This window comes from Furipterus horrens, unplaced genomic scaffold (genome assembly GCF_987537825.1).
Source record: "Furipterus horrens unplaced genomic scaffold, mFurHor1.1.pri manual_scaffold_3, whole genome shotgun sequence".
Taxonomy (NCBI): domain Eukaryota; kingdom Metazoa; phylum Chordata; class Mammalia; order Chiroptera; family Furipteridae; genus Furipterus; species Furipterus horrens.
In genome coordinates, this window is record NW_028327173.1 from 131,471,689 (window position 1) to 131,483,930 (window position 12,242).

At 42.0% G+C, this 12,242-nt stretch overlaps 1 long non-coding RNA gene across 1 annotated transcript; it reads left to right on the forward strand.

Annotated features, from left to right (window-relative positions):
• Positions 1–5,469: 5,469 nt before the first annotated feature.
• LOC150015962 (uncharacterized) lies at positions 5,470–7,170 on the forward strand. Its single transcript, XR_016510020.1, has 3 exons — positions 5,470–5,567; positions 5,662–5,745; positions 7,061–7,170. It is a non-coding gene; the product is annotated as an uncharacterized LOC150015962 (long non-coding RNA).
• The last annotated feature ends 5,072 nt before the right edge of the window (positions 7,171–12,242 follow it).

The window sequence follows — 12,242 nt, forward strand, 5'->3', positions numbered from 1 at the left end:
GATTCGGGGGCTTTAAAAGGATCCCGTGGCCAGGGGCAGGGCTAAGGCCCAGCATTTCCCAGGGATTGGAATTTGGTGCGGAGAACACTGATCAAAGGCTGTTTCATCCCACATGGGCGCGCAACATACCACATTTTACGGAGGATGTAGCCCCAAGAGAAGAGGGAGGTGGAGGAGAAGCATAGATGAAAAGCACCTTTTTTTTCTCTTCTATGAGGTCAATAATAAAATTAAAACATTTCTTCACTGTGATAAATTCGACTGAATTATCTGGCAGATGTAGTATTCAAGGAAACAGAGGAAGAAAAATGGTGCCATATGTGATGTTAAATTTCGATTCCACTATAAACAATGCAATGGGTGAATACTTAGGTTAATAGGGAGTTATTCCACTCTTCCCACCCCACCCTCACCTTGAAATTCTGAATGAATAAACTCTGAAGAGAAAAATAGACAACTACAAAATAGCTAGTGATTTTTAAAATATGTTTCCATTAGAGCTTTGAACATTGGACTAACCTCAACTATCCTTCCACTGTGTGTATGTATTACCCCCACTTTCTACATATTTTCTTACTTTAAAACAAACTATATGTGTGGGAAAATTCAAGGGTTTCAGCTGTCAACATTGATAGTGACATGGCCCCCAACATTGACTTCTAGGCTCAGATTTCTTACAGATCCGGGTGAACATTTTGGATCAGGCTGGAGATATTTCTGGGCCTTTCTCTTTCTGCTCACTTTTCCTCTTCCCAGTCTTCTCCCCTCCTCGGGCCTGTTATTCTGACTTCTCCTCTACTGGTTTTCCTCCCTCCTCCTCTCTTCCACCTCCCTCCACACTCCCCCACCCCGTCTCCTTCCTCTATTCCTCTCCCTCACTCCATTCCTCCACCTACTCCTCCCCATCCCCCCCACAGCCCCCCTTCCATTGCCACTTATAATGGCACACAAGGGCTCCCTCTGAGGTGGACGGCCTGGTACGTTTTCGTAGTCGGTCTAGCGTGAAATGATTCGGTGTAACCGGATTCTTGGGAAAGGACAGGTTACGTAAACATTTACTGATGTGGAGTAACTATACTATTTGTACTCTGATATGCAGGAAGGAAAGTGTTGATTAACACAGAAGAAAAAAAAAGCGAAATTAGCTGATTGCATGCTCATAAGTGCAAGCTGTCATTGAACTGCTTTTAAAATAGACACAGCTGGGTGTTTGTGTTGAAAAATTTCTTGTGTTTTTGCTAATACTGAAATAAGCATGATTTTGTATACCAAACATTTTCAGATCATTAAAATTTGTAATCTGTGCTGGTTTTAAACACAAAGAAAAGAAACAGAATCATTTTGATGTAAAATTTGCTGATATTATATTAACTCAATCAGGTCTGTACAAATTGTGCATTGTGCCTTCTAAAATCTGTTTGATCAATTTAATACACAAAGTGCCAAACGTGGGTATTGTTTGTTAACATTGGGCATTTTATTCAAATCCAAGCTCAGCAGCAAACTGGAGGAGCATTCCTTGAATACAACACCAGCAATGACTGGTGAATTTTTAATATTTTAAGGTATTTCTTAGGGTCAAAGCTGAGTGTGCATTGTTTTTGTAATCATGCATTAAATTTTAGCAGGTGGAAATAAATTTCTCTTCTGTTTACTTTCAAATAGCAAAAACTTAAGTCTGCTAATGAGAGCTGTAATAATCTGATTTTATGTACCGAGAACTTATATTGACTGGGGAAATGTTTTGCATGCAAATTACGAATGTGTTATATTATTATAAGGATTGCATAAACGCAAGTCTTCCAAAATAGGATATTCATATAGTAATAAATAGATTATAGTTTACTTTATTAAAGATCTAGTCTCCCTAATGAAAAAGGTTATTTGAAATTTTGGGTGAAGTGAGTTTGAATTCACATTAATAATTGTAATTGGAATTTGTGGTGCGATAGATTGCCATATATAGGTGTGGGAGTAGGCTTGTTCAACAAAACATGCACTGTTTACTCAGCAGCCCACATTTCTCTCAGCAATGGCTTCTTTTTAGAACTGCTACTAGATGAATGAAGGAGGAGGGGGTTCTTGGACCAGTATTTTGCAAGTTGAAAGTCCCTGGATGATGCTTTGTATATCTTACTGGACAATTTGGGTGCAGATTTGATCTGGAGGACTGCCCATGTCTACTTCGGGCTTCTTTCTTAAAGACATGAAGCCCTAACTCTTTATTTCCACCTCGCTCAGTTTTGGTGATTATCGTTTGAAGACAGAGGGCATCCAGTGGTCTTAGATCTGAAACATTCTTTCTCATTCTAATATTTTCTCACTACCAGCTTAATTTTGATCTCTCACACACATACATTTATAAATGTATAATAATGAATCAAGTCAGAGCAAATGTAATTTTCTGGCATATATAGTGGTGAACTTCTTGTCTCCTCTGCCTACTGCCCGCCCCCCCCCCCCAAAAAGAGGACAGACCTGGTAATTAGTAAGCAGTTCCAATGAAGGAATTGCTTAGAAAATGAATTACATTATTCTGTTTCTAGTTGTAATTAATAAACAAGGACCCACGGCCTATTGCTTCTGAGTAGGGAGCAGCACATTACTTTTTTCCATTTGGTGGTGTTACATAGTTTTCCTTAAGGGCTATTTCTCACTTTTGGTGCTTCACTCTTTTCTCCTTGTTACTTGCTGGTTAAAGGAGAACGAGTCATTTTTACCTAAAAATCACTCTCACTCGGCTCCCAGGACAGGGTATCCTTGAAGGGGCACGCAGCATGGAGCTCTGGCTAAAGCTCCCTTCCTGCAGATGCTCAGGGAGTCCCTGACCCCACGACCGATGTTCGGGAGCGAGGGGAACCCATGCAGGAACATCCAGGTATTTGCAGAGATCCTGTAAAGAGCAAGGTCAGCCCTTGCTTGAGCCAACTCCTCTGTAATCCCTTCCTAACAGCAGGTAATGGTGCTAACATTTAGTGATTATGAGTTAGTCTTTAGCGTGTTGTATCCTTGTTCTGTGGGTTTTGGTTACAGGCTACACGATTAGGTTTGCGAGAACAGTAGTGAACTAAACTTCTCAGTAAGAGGTCTTCACACCAGGGAAGTGTTACTTTTCTGCAGTAGCCCTGCCTCATCACTCATTAGGAAGCTGCAGGTTGTCAAGCGGCTGCTCTCTGCGTGCACGCACACCCTCAATATCCCCAGGGGCGTGCACATATATGTGTGAGTGTGTGTTCGCTCGCGTGTGTGTGCATGCGCATGTACACACACACACACCGCACTAAAACTAAATTAAGAAGCCAATGATTAAGACAAGCGTCTACTAGGCCTGTCATTTCAGCATCCTCCCATCATAACATTGTGGCAATGACAATTTTCCTTGAGAACCTCAAGAAAAATATCTATGGGAGAGTCTCCTATCTGAGAGTTGAAATGTTTAACTTGTATTAGCTAGGGGACCGCTTGGAAAGCGGGGACATCCAAGGTAAGAAAGAAAGAAAGAGGAAAGAAAGAAAGAAAGAGGAAAGAAAGAAAGAAAGAAAGAAAGAAAGAAAGAAAGAAAGAAGAAAGAAGAAAGAAAGGAAAAGAAAAAAAAAAGAAAAAAGAAAAAAGAAAAGAAAGGCTAGATAGAGATTCTTGGGACTCTCCAGGCTGGTTTCTTTGATTCTGCCAGAGGTCCCAAGCTCTCTGCAGGCAAGTACACACTCATCAAAAGGAATGGTCCTGAGACCTGCAATAAAATACAGTGGGAAGAAACTTCTTTCCCACATTTCTCTGCAGAGAGACAGGTGCAGAGAGATCCCCAGGGCCAAGGGTCCTTTAAAAAAGGTCTCCTAATAAACTCAGTCGAATAATCTGCACATCTTTTGTAAATATAAAATGCTCACTACCCTTTCACTTGTTTCCCATTATTTTCCAGCTCACTCAGGATCTTCAAGGGTGGACAATTTGCAGAAAAAGTTGAGTCCTTGATTGTGTGAGGGTAGGCCTGTTCCATTTCTTGATCCCGTTCAACTGGGAGAAATGGTCCCACACCTTTCTGGCAAGCACACACTAAAAGGCCAATTCCTTTTTCCCTCTGGATGCCCAAGAAAAGGCTCAGCCCATCCTTCAAAGGGTTCAGGAAATGCTAAAGAGAAAGACAAAGAGTTGGAGGGGTGATGATACATACAAGGGAACAAAACAGGTTAGAGAAAGTGAGACTTGGCTAAAATCAGCACACAAGACAATGTTATGTTGAATTTTCCATCAGTGACACAACAAAAGGGGGAAATGACTTTATATTCTATATATCAGGTTGAAAAAAAAGCTTACAGGCCTCAAAATGCTAAACTTCTAACCATCCCATCGCTGTTCTCTGTAATTAGTTGGAGCTTCAACTTTATTTCCCATAGAAGCCTGAATAATCTACTCTGGGAAATATCATCACACTCTTCAGAGAATGTGGGGCATTGGGTCTCCCCCTTTCTAAAGCACCCTTCCAAAAGTTCCCCCAAACTTCCTTCCTTGTGAGGAAAGATGGAACACTGTGACTCAGTCGCAATTAGGTGGTCAGCTCTGAACCAACTAACTTCTCAATACTTAAAAGTACACAAGGAGCACTGAATAACCCAAGGTCCGTAGAGGAGATAGATGAATAAATTTTAGAAAATGCGCGCACCCTCTGATGGTCTGTGAAGGAATGAGAAGAGAGAAAACTGCGTGGGGCAAGCAGAGAACCATCCATCCCAACGTCCGCCTTGGCACGGGGGAAGTCATATTAGAGACTTACTAATCAAATACATTCGCTTCCTTTCTAAGATCCCAGGTGAACAAACCAATGAGCCAGTTTTACTTTGTGCCAATCTCACACCTACCTGCCTCCTCACTCTTGAACTGCCTGCCGTTCCTGGAGGTCTTTCCCTTCCCCCTCCAAATCGAAGCAGTAGAAAATCTGTGGGAGCAGCGTGTGCCAAGAAGTCGTGATCTTCTCCCTCCCCCTTTCACCCCTGGAGGCTGAAAACGCAACGGTTCAAGCAAGGAGTCCCTGCTCCTCTCTTCGCTGCACACACCCATTCGCGCTTGCCCCCTGCTCTTTGTCGCCCGCGCTGGCCGAGCGCAGTCAAGCTAGAGGATTTGCTTTAAGGTTTCATTTCCAGGTTTCCCCTCCTTAAAGTTACCTTTTCAGCCGAGATGTCTCATGTTTGCACACCACACCAGAAGCACGCACACAGATCAATATTTTGGGGCTAAGAGGTCATCTGCCACGGCGAACACTGAAAAAAATTAGACCAGTTAAAGGTTTTAAGCTCGTTATTTGTATAAAGCATAGCGCAGAATTAATAGACTGGGTGGGGTGCGTGCAGGTGAAGTTAGTACGAATATTCAATTACATATAAGGGGCGTTGAATCCAGTAGGGGAGAGCCGTTATAACCCTATTGCTCTCCAGCTCTTTGGAAGGAGGCGCAGGCAGAGAGCAGAGGAGCGGCCAGAATAAGCTAGATGCGGAATGGCGTCTGGAACAAGTTACCGTTATGATGTGAAAACAAAACAATCCGACTCTTTCATTTCAGAATCTACAGTAAAGGTAGTGGTGGTGGGGGTCACTCTTATTTTAAAAATAATCCTAGATATATTCTTGTTTACCAATTTGTGTATATCTCTTCTGGGTTTGTACTAAGGCAAGCAGGAGGGAAAGTAATGCTGGAGAAGAAAGCATGGTCGGCAAGTTTGGCTTCCGTGCCTGTGAACGACAAATCACTACGGTGAGGGGGTTTCCTTTTATTGTCACCCTTTTCTTTTCTCCTGGAGCATGAACTTGTTAGATAAGATAGATGGGGACGCGAGGAGACGAAAACTCTGAAAAAGCCAGGCTCCTTTGGAGGGAGCCTGAGAGGCTGGCAGGCGGCTGGCTGCTGGGCGCTCTCTCAGAGCCGAGGGGCGCCGGGCTCCAGGGTGCTCTTCCCACTCTCGCTTCCGCGGCCGCCGGCTAGCCCAACGCCGCTTTCGACCGCTGCCTAGGCTCCCTACCCGACCTGCCCTCTGGCCTGAGCATAAACACCCCAAAAGAGGAGAGAATGGTTCCTAATTGCAAGGAGTGTCTTCTCTTCTTCTAGGGGCCCTCGGGTTTTTCTGGGGTAAATTTAAAGTCCTGACCACAAAACAGTCAGTGTGTGAGACACTCGATTTTAAAGAAGTCTGGGATCACACATGGAACATTATTTTTCTCATTAACTTGAAGTAATTCTCTTTCCCTGTTTATATGTCTGTACAGGCTATTGATTACATACCGCGTTTTACTTGGGGGGGGAAAAAAGACGCTGACTATCTTTAGCACGCACTCCTCATTCTTTGTCCACTCGAAAATTTTCAGCAGATAGTGTAACTGGTTGAGATCAATTAGCACTGTATTTTGCCCCAGGATTGCTCCCCAGGGCTGACAAATGGAACCAACTCATCTCCAGCGACTTCTTTTTTTCCTGTCCACGTGTGTACCCACGCCAGGGCTTTAGAAAGCAGTTCAAAAATCCCCAGCCTTGGTTTCACTTGATTTTGTTTTTATTATTGATAAATATTGGGTCATACACAAACCACTTGTCAGAGCCTTTGGCTCCATCTCACAGCTGCAGCTCCTAGCGGGGCATTTGAGCTGTCTCCTAGGAACTGGAGGGATTCATTGGGAAAAGAATTGCACACTCTCGGTCCTTCAGTTGCGTACATGGTCTTGTCTGTCTGTTGTCATGTTTATTTCTGAATTTGCTCAGATACGAGAACACTGGATAGATGCATGTCTTTTTTTCTGGTATCTTTTTATTGAAATTGCCTTTTTTTTTTTTTTTTAAGGGAGAAACTATTGATCCCAGTTTTCTATGTATATCTGAAACCAAGAAGAATTGGAGAGTAGACAAATAAGTGTTATTATTGAGGGGGTGTGTGGTTGGGTAGGTAGGACGTTTGGGGGTTGTGTAATTGGAGTAATATATACAGTTTATCTTTTGGCTGCACTGTGTATACTCTTTCCCTTGATACATATTGCATATGAACTGAACCCATGGTTGGCTTGTCTTGGCATGTTTGAAGCCCCAGACACCCAACAGTATCATTACAGGAAAGAGACAAAACCCCAAAGACCCGAGGCCAGGAGGCGGCTGCCTTTGGAGTGAATGAAGAGTTTGTCTTGGCGTTGGGCTTTTCCGGTAAGCGCACCCAGTGGCTCAAACTGACTGGCAGCGCAGAGTTCGGGTCTTCCCCGCTGAAGAACAAGGAAGGGGGTGGGGATAGAGGTGGGGGAAAAAACAGCTGATTTTTGACAAGTCTAAGGGATTCTTTCTATTTATCAGTGTTACCGAAGTGTACGCTACTGGAGAAACAACAAAACAAGCATAGAGCTGCAATTTTCAAGAAAATAAGATCCTCAAAATATAAAAATAAAAAAACAGCAGATAAGATGTATAATTCAATCAAATTACACAAAATTGCTTGAAAATCCAGAACAGTAGCGATCCATTATGCTTCTGTTTTATTAGTGACAAGTACAATTACTCTAAAATAAAGAACACTGGTGAATATATAATTGGCTGTAATCATGTTAGTGTTTGAATAAAAATGACGGGAACATTTAACACTTTGACAACAAAATGTTCAGAAATAACTTATTTATTCAAACAGTTTTTATTTTCCACCAAGTGAAGAAGAAACACAGTTTGCTTAGGAAAATCAATGACTTTCCCCTGCAATAAATAAATATCCAAAAGGGGGGAAAAGCCCCATACCTCTATCTTATTGCTATTATTATTTTTATCCAGCAAGAAGCTGAATACTGTTTGGAGTCAGCACCCACCTAACGGTTGTTGGTACCAACGTCCGCCACCTAGAGGAAGAGCTCTGTAGTTCACCCAGCGCCAACCAGGTTTCGGCGGTGACCTCGGGAATCAAAGTTAATATTTCTTTGCAAATTGCGCTTCAAACTAACTCCCTCCTCCGCATCCCCGCGCATTCCCGCACATCCCCAGCCTCTCCACAACTTCGTCACAATATTTTCTCAGTAATTGCTCCGCACAATTGATAGAGCCCTGAGTTTGTGGCAACGCGGTGCTCTCCTAGCAAAGCGCCAGAGCGCATTAGGGGTGCAGGTCAGGGAGTATTTGGGTCTGGGAAGATAAACCATTTTCATCCAAAATTCGTCCAGTCGAGCTTGGATTTGGGTCTTACGAAGCAATGGCTGATGCCAGAACCACCACAGTTCAGTGTATTTTAGGGCTTTCTTACAGAAAAACACAGCCTGGATCCCTCTGTGGGCCAGTTGCTTCCCGGAGATTTTTCCGACTTCTCTCGAGTCACACTTCCCTCCACATCCCCCAAACACGAAGGTCTGTGATCCCGGGTCTCTCTACTTAAATCTTCGAGCCCAGCAGGTCTTCCGATTTCCCCACATGGATTGTTTGAAGTTCTGAGGTAAAGGCATTAACGGGGAGGCGAAATCCCAGGTCTCTACACTCGAGTCCCTAAATTTCGAGAAATTAACACACTGGGGGAGGGAGGATTGCGGTTGGGGTTGGGCCCGAAGGGACTAATGGCCTTTTTGCATTTTAGCGTGGAGCAATCCTTAGGTTCCTCAGCCAGAAAAAGCCATCCTCACTCCAGGATCTTGCCTGGCGGTTCTCAAGCAAATCTGGCGGACAGGCGATGCTAAGCGCGGGTGTAGGGGCCACGGAAAGAGGATAACCAGGATTCTAAGTGCGCTCAGTGTCTGGCTCATTCCAGAGTAGCAGAGTATCCACATGTGCGCCCCACCCATCCCGCGTTCTGATTTAATGTACCTAGAACACGGTTAAAACTGAAAGTTTGCTAGAAAGACGAGGAAAGAACAAGCAGGTTCAATTTGTTTTGAGAGAAATAAACAAACAAACAAAAAACCTCTGATAAATAATTGGACTTCAGGTGAGTTTTATTCCTGCACTTTTTCCTTCCCTTTCCGTTTCCCGCTCTCCCTTTCATTTCCTCCCTGTTTCTCACTTTCCCCTCCCTCTTCCCTCTTCCCCTTCCCGCCCCCTTCCCTCATCCCTATCTTTATCTTTATCCTTTTCTCTATCTTGAAGTGTAAAGAAAGGAAGCAGCAGGAGGGCTTTGGAGGTGACTTTTTTATGCTGAGTTTCGAAACCTACTTATTTGTCAATGCTCAGTCCCAATGCAGGAGTTTACAGAAGACATCCCCAAAAGGACAATTCCTGTTCTCCCTTCCCAACGTGACCTCAGAACTATGGACCAAGAAGCTCTCTTCATGTTGTAGAAATTAATTTTTAAGATGGTCGAAATAAATATATATATATTAAAAAGCCTCCCAGCAATGCCCCCCCCCCCCACTCCATGGAGTGAGGGCACACCCCAAACTCGCTGCACTCTCCCCTTAAGAACTTAAGTCCTCAAGAATGTTTCGTTTTGTTTTATGTAAAACTAGCGCTTCCACTCTCAACTCCCAGACCTATCATTCCTCTTCCGCATTATATTAACAGGCGATGTTAGCCTTCCCCTACGTGTTTAGGATGCTAATGCGGGCCACTTAACGCAGCAAAAATGCTCATCTGCGGAGATTTTCCCAAGGCTGGCCTCGATACTGGCTCCTTTTTCCTTTCTTTTCGGGGCACGTCCACCCTTCCTCCCTTTTTTTCTCGAGGTGAGGCTGAAAAAAGGGTCCGACAACTCTGAGTGAGTGTGTGAGAGCTTCCCCTCTCTATCTGCTGCCTGCCAATCCAAGAGGTGGTGAATTTTTGGATTTCCCTTGAGAGCAGGGATATCTGAAAGCTTCATCCGTGGCACTTAGTTAATTTGCCTTCACATTTCCTTCAGTCATCCCTTTCCTTTCTCCTCAGCTCAGTCTGTGAAAGCGGTTCAGGATTGCTCCCACAGCCTCCTCTGCATCCTGCTTAGCTGTAGCCGTCTGAAGAAAATTCCGCTGGCTTTCTTTTCTCTTGGCAAGAAAGCTGGGTTGGAGATGCTTTCTGTATAAAATGATGTGTTGTGTATGTTTGTCTAGTTTTAATAATTTTACAGGGGAGAATCTCCAGGGTTTGCTCCCACCCCTACCCGCAACCCCTAGGAGACTCCCTGGAGGACAGAATTGCCTGGACTTACACTGAAGGCTTTTGGTCAGTTTCTCTTACTCCTTAAAGTCTGGCCTGGGAAAGTCATGTAACTTCATGCTTTATGTGTATCCAATTTCCAAGGAGAAGGCCATGAGGGAGAAAGCAAAATAAAACCAACTTAATTTGTAATAAGTATTATTCAATGAGTTTTGGTATAACAAGACGATTGACTTCATTGCTTCCATCTGGAACACTTCTGCTTTTTAAAAGCCTGTAAGTGTAAACATGAGAGCAGAGTTTTCCAACTCTGGCTTTCTTCCTATAGATCTTTAGCAAGTTCCTTTCTAGTTCTTTCTTCATCTAAAAAATAAGTGATCTGCATTCGTTAATATATGAATATCACCCACTCACCAAAATCCCAACCACAATAAGAAACAATTCCTTAAATCATAAGAACCTTTTTTCAAAAAATGTGGAAGGGGGTGGCGGCGGCGGCGGGAATCTCATTCAAACGGCACCAGCGACATCTAGTGACAATAATGCTCAATAACACTGATGAAGGTGTGGGATTGCTTACCCAGGATTTCAGAATAGAGAGAGATATCTTGGTTTTCCTCATAAATTTTGATTGTCTGTCTGGCAAACAGTACTCTTTTGATATCAAAGGGTATTTTACTAAATTTAGATTATGTTAATGTATAAAAAGGATAACAGTCTTAATTACCTAAGGTACACAGGGGAATTGAACTTTGTAAGAATATTCTTTTATGTTTTAAATTTCATGTAAAGAGATTTATTCTAAAAAATGATTTTATGAGTTGTGTTTTACTTAACTAATTTACCAAATTAAAACCAAATGTATTACTGTACAAACACTTAAAAAATTGGAAAATGTAGAAACTTCTGAGATTTTCTTTTGTTTGAACCAACCATTTAGTTGATTTGATATTGCTGTGTAGTTAATATCAGGGAACATACTAAAATATATATTTTAAGTCACCACATATATACTCTGTCTATATCACCTTTGTTCAAGACATACTGAACTTCAAAGAAATGGGATGTCCATTTCTGGAGGAACTCGATCTCTTCTTTTTATAACAAAGATTAAGTGGAATATCTTAGCAGAAGTCTTAGCATATAACCCAAGACTTTTCAGAGTAACAATTTATCATTTTTTTGGCATTTAAAACTTTAGACAGAGGCAAAGAAGAATTCATCTCTTTCTGTGACTATGATCTGGCTGTGTGTGTGGGTATAAGTTTGTCCATGCACTTACTGAACCACAAGTGTGTCTCATTTCCTATTAGTAAAGCAGCTGATGATTAATGGAATATAAGGATTCATGTTTTGTAACTTAAGGAAGCCAATTTTATCTATTGCATTTTATTTTTTACCAATATTTTCTATGCTTTTACTATGGATTTGGCTACTTACTGGGATATGATCTAGTTTAGCAGTTAGTATTCTACAATAATAAGATAACTGGACTCATTAACACATGGGAGACTCTGAGCTAGCCACACATCTTCTCTCGACCTTAGTTTCCTTACATACAAAATGAAAAAGTTGAGCTCTCCGTATTCTCTTACAGCTCAAAAGATCTATAAATCATCAACCCTCATTTGTGAAGACCCTATTCTGGTGCCCTGTTGTCATTTATGACTCTTCAATGTTTATTCTGAATTGAAAAATAATTCTTCTTTATGTTGGAACCATTTCGTCCTTTATCTGATTTTTAAAATGACAAAAATCTTAGCTTTTCAGTCATTATTTACTAACTCATCAGCATTCATTCAGCACTCTCTTGCTGTCCATCCAGAATTATCACAGTGTGGGAATGGGACTAAAAACACAAAACTGAGGCAGCTGTATTTTAGTTTATCTAACATCTTCCTATATCCTCTTGGTAATGATTATTTTATTTTTATTTATTATTATTATTATTATTATTATTATTATCATTATTCACCAGAGCCAAAGTGTTCTGGCTGCAATCAATTCACATTTTCTCTTTTTTTCTGTGGCCCTATGAACATATTCCTTCAAGAGGTGACCTTGAAACATCGTTTCCCACACTTAGCAAGGAGAAGAGTGTTCACAGGAGGCAAATATTACTCCATGATGCAATATGCTCAGCACTTAATATATGCCCCAGTCAAGTAGAAGACATATACAAG